This window comes from Oncorhynchus gorbuscha, linkage group LG22, assembly GCF_021184085.1.
Source record: "Oncorhynchus gorbuscha isolate QuinsamMale2020 ecotype Even-year linkage group LG22, OgorEven_v1.0, whole genome shotgun sequence".
Classification (NCBI taxonomy): Eukaryota; Metazoa; Chordata; class Actinopteri; order Salmoniformes; family Salmonidae; genus Oncorhynchus; species Oncorhynchus gorbuscha.
Window position 1 is genome coordinate 14,431,679 of NC_060194.1, and position 11,996 is coordinate 14,443,674.

Here is an 11,996-nt window from a genome sequence, read left to right on the forward strand (position 1 = left end):
TGAAGTGCATCACATGTAACATGCTTTCCACAAACTCGTGGCTGTAAGGTGTCTATGTTATTGATATCTATTTGCCAAGAATAGCAGAAGGATATACTACAAAGCAGCATCAAGGAGACTAGCTAACTTGCCTAAATATTCTCCTATTACTTAAAAAATGGAGAAAAAAAACAAGCTGGAAATGGGCATAGCCTAATTGTTTAAACAAACAAGAACTCATATTTCATTTGAGCTTTAACCAGAACATCCGTAGTTATTTCTGGTTGCTTATCAAAGTAAGCTGGCTAACTCATGATCTTGCTCTGTAGTAGACCCCTCTGGTGCGGTACGCCTTGCTGAATACACAGTATGGCTGGCATTTGCATTATCATAACATGCATACAGCACTCCCGACATCGATCACAATATATCTTTGCTGATAAGCATATACGGTTCTGCACAGTCAGAAAGACCTAGTTGAGCCATACTGTTAGACCCTCCTCTCCCACTCTGCCTAATAGTTAACCAGTAGGATGATGCAGAAATGACCCTTCATTATTTGCACATGGACATGAGCCAAAAGTTGGTGTAGACGAAGAATAAGAAGGAAGTCAGTGACTCCTTCAGTGAAACTCGAGTTCTGTATATGGTGAGGCTGTTCTCCATATTGACCCAGAGCACCAATTAATGCTGCGAACTTGTGCAACTTGGCCCAGTAACTAACATAAGTCTTTATTGCTGGATGTGTACCAGGAGCTGTCACTGCACTCTGACACTGCTGACTCAGGGTCAACGTTCACATGATACTGTGTGTGTGTTTGTGTGTGTGCTTGTGTTTGTGTGTGTCAGAGAGAGAGAGAGCAAGAGAGTGTGTGGATGTGTGTTTCCAGCTGTGATTATGCATTTGACCAGCCACTTGGTTCAAATCAATGGTCATGTCCTTGTCAGAATGTTTATAGTTTCCGAGTGTTTCTTTCTCAGCGTGCACTGCGGACAATGTCATCCCAACCCCTGAGACACACCCATGGAAAGGTTGGCGCACAAGGTCAGTTGCAGTGCAGCGCGCATAGTGCAGTTTTGGCCCTTCACATTTAGGATTTAAACTGGCAAACCTCAGATTGCTTGCTCTAAACTTTAGGCTACGTACCTTGGACTAAAGAGCCCTGGATGTCTCTAATTTCATGGTAGACATAGGGAATGGGTAAATAAATACAGTATCTGTGGCCACTGGCCACTTTTGAATATTGAGAAGCCAGAATGGAAAGCCCTGTCCCATTTCAGCTGCCCATAGGTTGCTGATCTAGGATCAGCCCCCCCCCCTGTCCATATAATCCTAAAATGCTAAACTGATCTTATACCAGCACTCCTACTCGGAGACTCTTTATGAATACAGGGCCATAAGTTGTTTTGGTGAGGGGGTTGTTTGTTTTGTTGGATTTTTTGGCAGCAGACTTGGAGATTCCAAAATGTCACCACTTGCTGCTCATCCATCCCCTCCCAATACACTCCTACACTTTCTTATGATAAAGATCTAGGAAATAACGGCACTTCCAGTCAGGGGAGGCTACAATAAAACTGACCTGTTGTGAAATAATGCTTGATTTTAATAAGTAACAAGTGATTTGACTGGTGCAGGCCGTCAAAACAAAGGCACTTCGTCCATATAGTCATTTTTTTGACGAAAATGAAAACGTGTCAGTTTGTAACCTTCACGAGGTTGGAGTAATAACATGTTCAACTACTTAAGACATTGGCTCGAATCTAGATTGTGTCTGTAGGTTTCGAGACAATTAACAGCAAAGGAAGAGTTTTTCACTTTTCTCATTGACTTCTCAAACCCGACCTTGTCTGTTTCGCAAGCTCTTCCGGAAGTCACACAATGATGCGCCTCTGGGTTTAGGAACTCCATGGTAGGGGTCGGGGTTGTTAGGGTATGGAGGGCCCAAGTATTCCGGATAGGCCGACCATTTCTTCTGTCCTCAGCTACAGCGTAGGCTGCCCCAACTGAAGGAAAGTTGAAATGTTGTTGAAAATTCGGGCCACGAGCTGAAGACATGCAATGACTTTTGCAATAGCATGCTTGTTTCATTTATGCATTTCATAGTTGACATATTATTTTGAGGGATACTTCCTTGGAGTTAGGGCAAAGGTTCCAATTAGCCACAGGAATAATTATTTTCAGCCCAGCACCAGTTGAGATGCTAGCTTAAAGTAAACGACAATGTGAGGCGCACATCTAGCGTTCTTTCTCTCTCCCTCACTTTCTCACTCAACGTCTCTCTCTCTCTGTCTCTGCCAGGCAGGTGAGGCCGATGCCATCACTCGGGATGGAGGAGCCAAGACCGAGCTTAGCCACGAAAAAGACTTCAATTTGTTGATTATCGAAAGGATCTTTGGTTTGTAAGTGAAGTGCTCTGAACCTAACTAGGATTTTGTTTCCCCTTTCTTGAACCGGCCAAGTGCCATTCTTTGAATGTAAAATATTTCATTTGGATTTTTACAACTTAAAAAGCAGACTCGTCCTCCTCCTACTCTTCCACCCCACGCTACCACATAGATTTGAACCCCTCTGAACCGATCACGTATGTTTGTTTGTTTGTTTGTTTGTTTCTTCCTTCCTTCCTTCCTTCCTTCCTTCCTTCCTTCCTTCCTTCCTTCCTTCCTTCCTTCCTTCCTTCCTTCCTTCGTCTATTTATATGTTGCTTCCCTCCTCCCCACAACGTAAGAGGCAGCTGCGATGGATAGTGGGGAGATGTTCACTGCTGGAAAATGTGGTGTGGTCCCTGCCAAGGTGGAACAGTATGATGCAGGTATCACACACACAAACAATACTTTCCTCGGTTTTCTTCTCCCTTTCTATCCCTCTGCTCTGCCTCCACTGTTTACGTGCAGCATTCCTCTTTGTCTCCTCACAGGTCTGTGCAGCTTCCCTGGTGGTAAATACACTTGTTTAAATCTACTCCCTCACAAAACATCCACCCTGCTACAGTATTGCTAAGGTAACATAGTATAAAGTATTAATATACAATTTTAGTACTACTGTCTTAAACCTCTTCCCTTTATGTCGCGTGTCCCCTCAGAAGTGTCATTGTACCATGTGGTGGCGGTAGTGAGGAAGGACTCTGGATCTGTTTTGTTACATCCCTTACCCAGCTCAACTGTTACCTTCTCAAAATGTTCATCGGCTTCTCCGGTCAGTGCTCACTACCTGTATATCGATGGGCGGTGGTGGACAGAACCCCTAGATAACGTTCTAGTTCTGAAAACTCAGCTCACATAGAACTGGTTGGGGTATTAATTCAGACACGCACCTCTTTCACACTGGAACTAGTCCCCTGACAACTCTCATTCACTCAGTAGTTAATAGTGATAATAGCACTCATCTAAATCCTCTTATTATCCAAATTTCAATCCTCAGCTTATTATCCACATTTCAAATCAGCTTAACACGTCCTTTCCACACTCACCCAGCTCTCACATCCCCATTCACTTAGTACTATTCCCAAACACACTCAGTAATCTCCCTTATTACCATCTCTGTGCATTTTCAATGATTCTCGTTGTTACTTTCTATACATATTGAGCACGTGATGTTATTTTATAACACCTTGTGCTATTTGTAGTGGCTGCAGACCATGTAGACACTTCAATAAAGGCCTACAGACAGCTGTCAGCGGGGCTTTCCATGGCACCGTTACTCGCCCTCGCTCTAGCCTTCTCACCATAAGCCTTCTCTCATTAGACTATGGGTACCTTTTAATGTTCAATTTAGTTGGTTTTATGATATACAGTACCAGTAGAACGTTTGGACACACCTACTCCTTCTAGGGGTTTTCTTTATTTTTACTATTTTCTACATTGTAGCATAATAATAGTTTATATTCTTCAAAGCAGCCACCCTTTGCCTTGATGAAAGCTTTGCACACTCTTGGCATTTTCTCAGCCAGCTTCATGATTATTTTCCAACAGTTTGAAGGTGTTCCCACATATGCTGGGCACTTGTTGACTGCTTTTCCTTTACTCTGCGGTCCAACCCATCCCAAACCATCTCAATTGGGTTGAGGTCGGGTGATTGTGGAGGCCAGGTCATCTAATGCAGCACTCCATCACTCTCCTTCTTGGTCAAATAGCCCTTACACAGCCTGGAGGTGTGTTGAGTCATTGTCCTGTTGAAAAACAAATGATAGTCCAACCAAGCACAAACCAGATGGGATGGCGTATCGCTGCAGAATGCTGTGGTAGCCATGCTGGTTAAGTGTGCCTTGAATTCTAAGTAAATCACTGACAGTGTCATCACCAAAGCACCCACACCTTCATGCTTCACGGTGGGAACCACACGTGCGGCGATCATCCGTTCGTTCACCTACTCTGCGTCTCACAAAGATACGGCGGTTGGAACCAAAAATCTAAAATTTGGACTCATCAGACCAAAGGACAGATTTCCACCGGTCTAATGTCCATTGCTTGGGTTTCTTTGCCCAAGCAAGTCACATCTTATTGGTGTCCTGTAGTGGTTTCTTTGCCCAAGCAAGTCACATCTTATTGGTGTCCTGTAGTGGTTTCTTTGCCCAAGCAAGTCACATCTTATTGGTGTCCTGTAGTGGTTTCTTTGCCCAAGCAAGTCACATCTTATTGGTGTCCTGTAGTGGTTTCATTGCCCAAGCAAGTCACATCTTATTGGTGTCCTGTAGTGGTTTCTTTGCCCAAGCAAGTCACATCTTATTGGTGTCCTGTAGTGGTTTCTTTGCCCAAGAAAGTCACATCTTATTGGTGTCCTGTAGTGGTTTCTTTGCCCAAGCAAGTCACATCTTATTGGTGTCCTGTAGTGGTTTCTTTGCCTAAGCAAGTCACATCTTATTGGTGTCCTGTAGTGGTTTCTTTGCCCAAGCAAGTCTCTTCTTATTGGTGTCCTGTAGTGGTTTCTTGGCCCAAGCAAGTCACATCTTATTGGTGTCCTGTAGTGGTTTCTTGGCAGCAATTCGACCACGAAGGCCTGATTCACGCAGGCTCCTCTGAACAGTTGATGTTGAGATGTCTGTTACTTGGGCTGCAATTTCTGAGGCTGGTAACTCTAATGAACTTCTGCAGCAGAGCTAACTCGGCGTCTTCATTTCTTGTGGCGGCCCTCATGAGAGCCAGTTTCATCCTAGCGCTTGATTGTTTTTGAGACTGCTTTTGAAGAAACTTTCAAAGTTCTTGAAATTTTCCACATTGAATGACCTTCATATGTCTTTAAGTAATGGACTGATGTTTCTCTTTGCTTATTTGAGCTGTTCTTACCAAATAGGGCCATTTTCTGTATACCATCCCCACCTTCTCACAACACAACTGATTGGCTCAAACGCATTGAGGAAAGAAATTATACAAATGAACTTTTAACAGGCACACCTGTTAATTGAAATGGTTTCCAGGTGACTACCTCATGAAGCTGGTTGAGAGAATGCCAAGAGTGTGCAAAGCTGTCATCAAGGCAAAGGGTGGCTGTAAAGTAGACACTGGGAGTCAAGAAGCAGCTGGTACGTTTAATGTAACAAGTACCATGGACCAATACAACGTAGCAGTAGAGTCGAGACATGAACAACAGAAAAATGACTGTCTGGGAAAGGAACCTAAGGGAGTGTCAGATAAAGGGGAGGTAATGGAGTCCAGGTGTGCTTAATGATGAAGCGCAGGTGCACGTAATGATGAAAGCCAGGTGCGCGTAACGATTGGTCCCAGGACCCGAGATTAGTAAACCAGCGGCGTCAAACGTCGGCGGGGAGGAGCAGGAGTACACATGAAAGTGGCTGCTTTGAAGAATCGCGAATATATTTGTTTAACACATTTTTGGTCACTACATGATTCCATGTGTTTTATTTCATAGTTTTTATGTCTTCATTATTATTCTACAATTGATCAAAATAATGAAAAACCCTGGAATAAGTTGGTGTCAACTTTTGACTGGTACTGGATATTTATCAAGTAATATATTTTGTTTGTCAGACATGGTACCCAGCTATCATTTCTCAATATTAATCTATTGCCATGATTCATTTAATTTTATACACATTTGTGACCAAATAAGACTCATAACAAAATGCACATTTAAAGTTGCCCTAACTAGGGAAGCTTCTACATGAATATCATAATAATTTTTTACCTTGGTTTCATCTGGCTGTGAACACATTGGACAATCTTGCATACAGAGTCATTATGCCTTGGATGTTTTTCAACTACTGCCAACCTCACTTGGATTTACTCTTTTGGAATCTCCCGCGACCCATTGTAACACTTGCCACCCACCCAACTTTCCACTGGCCTGTACAGGAAACTACATCCCCTCCAAGGTTCTTCTCTCCTGGCTGTCATACTGGTTATACAGCCTCCGCTGTTTTGATGGGCCTCTGCATTTCAATGCATTGAGTAAGTCACCGCCCTCTCCTTGCTGTTATGCTGGTGAATTTTGTGCTTTGGTTGAGTTTGTGTCCTAGTGCTGGCTGGATTCTAGTCTGTGGTTTTGTTCTGCCTTGCTGCCAATAACTGGTGAGCCTACTGTGGCAAAGAAGGGGGTCGAGTGATAAGTGGCAGATATGTGAGAGCAGAGCTAGTAAACGGGCTCTGCCCGATCACTAAAATGGCCACCCCTGTCAGAACTACAGATCACAAAATGGCCGACCGCCAAAACAAAAAAAGTCCCAGAAGCAAGGGGAACCCTCAGAAGGTGGAGCCGACTCACAGATAAAGGGTCAAGAGAAACCAGGAAGAGGAAGAGAGAGGGCTGGAAGGAGCTATGAACAATAGAGAAAGAGACTATAGAGATTGGCTGGATTTACCGTGTATGAGCTGGATTGTTTGGACTTACCTGTTGGCGTTTGGACCTGGACCTACCGAGAACCCGATTCGTGTACCGAACCCTGCTATCCTTGACCTCGCCTAAGGCCTGGGTGGACCAGGACGGAGAAACAAACACACAGGTACTGTCCTGTTCGAAAGAACTCTCATTCTTGGGTGATTTGGTGACAGTTTACCACTTAGTTTGTGACAAACGCTCCTAACCTTGAAGAGGTTTGCCACACGTGGTGGAGGATGCGGGCATGGACTAACATACCACTGGTTAGATAGAAGGAAAAAATAAATAAATGTTCAGTTAGCACTCCAAGGGGAGTCAGGTTTTTTTTTGTTTTGGCTTTGTTTGGTTAGGACAGTTTTTCAGGAAAATGAGTATGGAGGGAGCCATACAGGCCCTGTTACAAGCGGCGGCAGCCCAACAAGAGGCAACTAGAGCTCAACAAATAGTTCATCAGGATGCAATGCGAATGTATCAGGACACGTTACAGATCCAGCATCGCACCAACCAGCTGCTCATAGAAGAGCAAGAGAGGAACACCCGGGAGTTAAGAGAAGGCCTAAAGGGGCTAGCGGACCAAATTGGGACTCAATTACCAGCTGCAAATACCCAGAGGAGGGCCAATCATTTTCTTCAAAAAATGACAGCGCAGTATGATGTGGAAGCATATCTTACCACCTTCGAAAGGACGGCAGAGAGGGAGAAGTGGCCGAAGAAGAAGAATGGGCAGGGCTTCTGGCACCATACCTGGCAGGGGACGCTCAAAAGCGTATTTCGACCTGGAGTTGAAAGAAGCACAGGATTACGATAAACTAAAGGGGGAGATCCTGACTAGACTGGGAGTGACAGATACCGTGAGGGCACACCGCTTCCACCAGTGGTCCTACCGACCGGGACAACCCCCACGAACACAGATGTTCGACTTGATTCACCTGGCACGGAAATGGTTGCGACCAGAGACCCGGTCATCCGCCGAGATTGTCGAGACCATCGTACTCAACCAGTTTCAGCGAGGTCTACCCCAAGAAGTGAGACGATGGGTTGGCCAGAACGAGGTATTTTCCGCCGACCATCTCGTGGGCCTGGTTGAACGGTATTGTACGGCAAGAACAGCTGAGCATGCACAGGAGGAAAGATTCCCGTTCCCCAGGCATGGGCGAACCAGCGGACAGGGTAAGGCTGTCCCAACATATAGAGGGGGAAGAGAGCAGCGTGTGGCCATGAGGAAAGAATCAGATTCAGGCCAAGACACTAAGGGAAAAAACGGAAACCGGGACTGGGTGTCGAGGGGGTCTCCCCCCCCCCGAACCCCTATTATCTGTTACAATTGTAATCAACCAGGACATATTGCCCTATTAAAGAAGAGCCAATGCAATGTAATCTCGGTGAAAATGAAGATGATATACGGTATGCATGTCCTGTTGTAACCACTGTACTTGAAAGATCAAGAAACAAACATATGTGCAGGGTGAAGATTGAAGGGAAAGAGGTTGAAGCACTGCTGGATTCCGGCAGTATGCTAACCCTGGTCGTTGCAGGCCTAGTGCCGAATCATAAACTGGATACAAGACAGGATATCAGTGTTACATGCATTCATGGGGATACCCGTCTGTACCCCACGGCCTTAGTGAGCATACAAACAGAGGACGGTCTGCTGGATTATGAGGTCGGCGTGGTCCCAAAGATGCCATATGATGTAATATTGGGTAGAGACTTTCCTAACTTTGCGAAGTTAGGCCACAAGAATGGCATATTTGAGAATCCAACAACCCTGACCAAGCAGGAAGAAGCATGGGGCCTTCGACCAAAGCCAAGAAAAGAGGTCTCCCAGGGGACAACATCACAGGTGCTAGTAGGGGAGGAAGAGGATGAAGTGACAAACCTCACTGATGACGAACAGCCCGGTACTAGTGGGGCTGGGGTTGATCTGACTCCAGAGGACGACGATATAGAACCAGCAGACCTGGCAGAGTCCTTGACTAATTTTGGGACGGCCCAAAACCAGGATCCAACCCTGCAACAAGCCAGAGCAGATGTGCAGGTCGTAGATGGTACTCCCATAAATGGTGGGATGATGCCTAATAGTTTTCCTCACTTCATCATGAAAAAGGGTTTGGTGTACAGAGTCTCGAAAATAGGGGTTGATGTGGTGGAACAGTTGTTGGTTCCCACTCGGTACCGGAGGACAGTACTGGATCTAGCTCATGGGCACATTCTGGGTGGACACCTTGGTATCGATAAAACCTGAGACCGGATTGTAAGGAGGTTTTACTGGCCAGGAATTCAAGCTGAAGTGGCTCGGCATTGTGGAGAGTGCCCGGAGTGCCAGTTAACAGCTCCACGACCAGCTTTTAGAAGCCCGTTAGTGCCACTCCCCATAATCGAAACGCCATTTGAGAGGATAGCGATGGATTTAGTGGGCCCACTACCCAAATCCGCCAGAGGGCACCAATACATTCTGGTCATTCTAGATTATGCCACTCGCTACCCAGAAGCCATTCCCCTTCGGACGATGACTTCCAAAAATATCGCAAAGGAATTAGTGCTCTTGTTCACCAGGGTAGGGGTTCCAAAGGAGATCCTTACCGACCAGGGGACCCCCTTTATGTCCCGCCTTATGGCGGACCTTTGTAAACTGTGGCAGGTGAAACAGTTGAGGACATCGGTTTACCATCCTCAGACGGACGGGCTGGTTGAGAGATTCAACCGAACCCTGAAGTCAATGCTCAGGAAGGTAATCGATAAGGATGGGAAAAACTGGGATTGCATGTTGCCGTATCTGATGTTTGCCATTAGAGAGGTTCCTCAAGCCTCGCTGGGGTTTTCTCCCTTTGAGCTGGTATATGGGAGGCATCCCGGGGAATCTTAGACATCGCCCGGGAAACCTGGGAGCACCAATCCACCCCGTATACTAGTGTCATAGAGCACGTCACGGCAATGCAAGACAGGATAGCCACAGTCATGCCCATCGTCAGAGAGCACATGAGACAAACACAAGAACACCAGCGGCACACTTATAACCGGCAGGCTACCCTGAGGGAATTTCAACCGGGAGATAAGGTGTTAGTGCTGATCCCCACAGTAGAGTGTAAACTACTAGCCACATGGAAAGGGCCATATGAAGTACTGGAGAGAATAGGAGAAGTCAATTATCGGATCCGACAGCCAGGTCGACGGCCCCAGGAACAGATTTATCACATAAACCTGTTAAAAGCATGGAGAGAGAGAGAAACATTAATGGTCACATACCCCACACACATTCAGGAGACAGCCGAAGTAAATATTTCACCCACTCTGTCCCCAGCGCAAGTACAGGAAGTAAAGACCCTGATCCAGAAAAACAGAGATGTGTTTTCAGAGGTACCTGGCCGAACTGAGGTTACGGCTCATGATATCGTTTCCCTACCAGGGAGAAAAGTGAGTATGAGGCCATATCGGGTACCCGAGGCTCGACGGGCCGCGATTAGAGCAGAGACTGAGAAAATGTTGACAGCTGGAGTGGTTGAAGAGTCACATAGTGAGTGGTCTAGCCCAATTGTGATGGTCTCCAAGCCCGATGGGTCGTTGCGGTTCTGTAACGACTTTCGGAAGGTAAATGAAATCTCGAAGTTTGATGCCTACCCCATGCCCCGTGTAGATGAACTACTGGAGAAAATTGGTCATGCTCGGTACATTACGACCCTTGATCTGACAAAAGGGTACTGGCAAATTCCTCTGACCCCCAGGGCCAAAGAAAAGACAGCCTTTGCAACACCTGACGGTTTGTTTCAATACACTGTCATGCCATTCGGCTTACACGGGGCCCCAGCAACCTTTCAACGGCTCATGGACAAAGTCCTAAAACCGCACAAGGCATACGCCGCAGCTTATTTAGATGACGTGGGGATCTACAGCCCAGATTGGGAATCCCACTTACCCCGGGTACAGGCAGTGTTAGATGCCCTTAGAAAGGCAGGGCTCACGGCAAACCCTGCCAAGTGTTATGTGGGGTTAGAGGAAACAGAGTATCTGGGATACACTGTGGGAAGAGGGTTAATCAAACCCCAACATAAGAAGGTGAAGGCAATTAGAGAATGGCCGAAACCAGTAAATAAGAAGCAGGTCCGAGCCTTCCTAGGGCTGACCGGTTACTACCGGAAGTTCATCCCAAGTTATGCCACAGTGGCCGCCCCACTTACCGACATGACTAGAGCCAGAGGGCCAAACATGGTCAAATGGGATGAAAGGGCCACCAAAGCATTTAGGACATTACAGGAGGCTCTCTGTTGTAACCCAGTGCTGGTGGTACCAGACTTTGAGAGAGAGTTTGTGGTTCAGACAGATGCCTCAGAGGTCGGCTTGGGAGCAGTGCTATCCCAAGAGGTAGAAGGGGTGGAACACCCCATCCTGTTTTTAAGCAGGAAGCTGGAACCACGGGAAACCAACTACTCAGTCGTTGAGAAAGAGGCGCTGGCAGTAAAGTGGGCTCTAGAAAGCCTGAAGTACTACCTGCTGGGGCGCCACTTCACCCTCATCAGTGACCATGCCCCACTCACCTGGATGCATAGGTGACTGCATAGGTGACTTGATTTTGACTTGAAACACAGAGCAGGGAAGGAAATGGGAAACGTGGATGGGTTATCCCGCATGCACGCATATTTTGCTGCGGTAGCCCGACCTAGGGGGTCGGATCTAGGGGGAGAGATATGTGGCAAAGAAGGGGGTCGAGTGATAAGTGGCAGATATGTGAGAGCAGAGCTAGTAAACGGGCTCTGCCCGATCACTAAAATGGCCACCCCTGTCAGAACTACAGATCACAAAATGGCCGACCGCCAAAACTACAAGTCCCAGAAGCAAGGGGAACCCTCAGAAGGTGGAGCCGACTCACAGATAAAGGGTCAAGAGAAACCAGGAAGAGGAAGAGAGAGGGCTGGAAGGAGCTATGAACAATAGAGAAAGAGACTATAGAGATTGGCTGGATTTACCGTGTATCAGCTGGATTGTTTTGGACTTACCTGTTGGCGTTTGGACCTGGACCTACCGAGAACCCGATTCGTGTACCGAACCCTGCTATCCTTGACCTCGCCTAAGGCCTGGGTGGACCAGGACGGAGAAACAAACACACAGGTACTGTCCTGTTCGAAAGAACTCTCATTCTTGGGTGATTTGGTGACAGTTTACCACTTAGTTTGTGACAAACGCTCCTAACCTT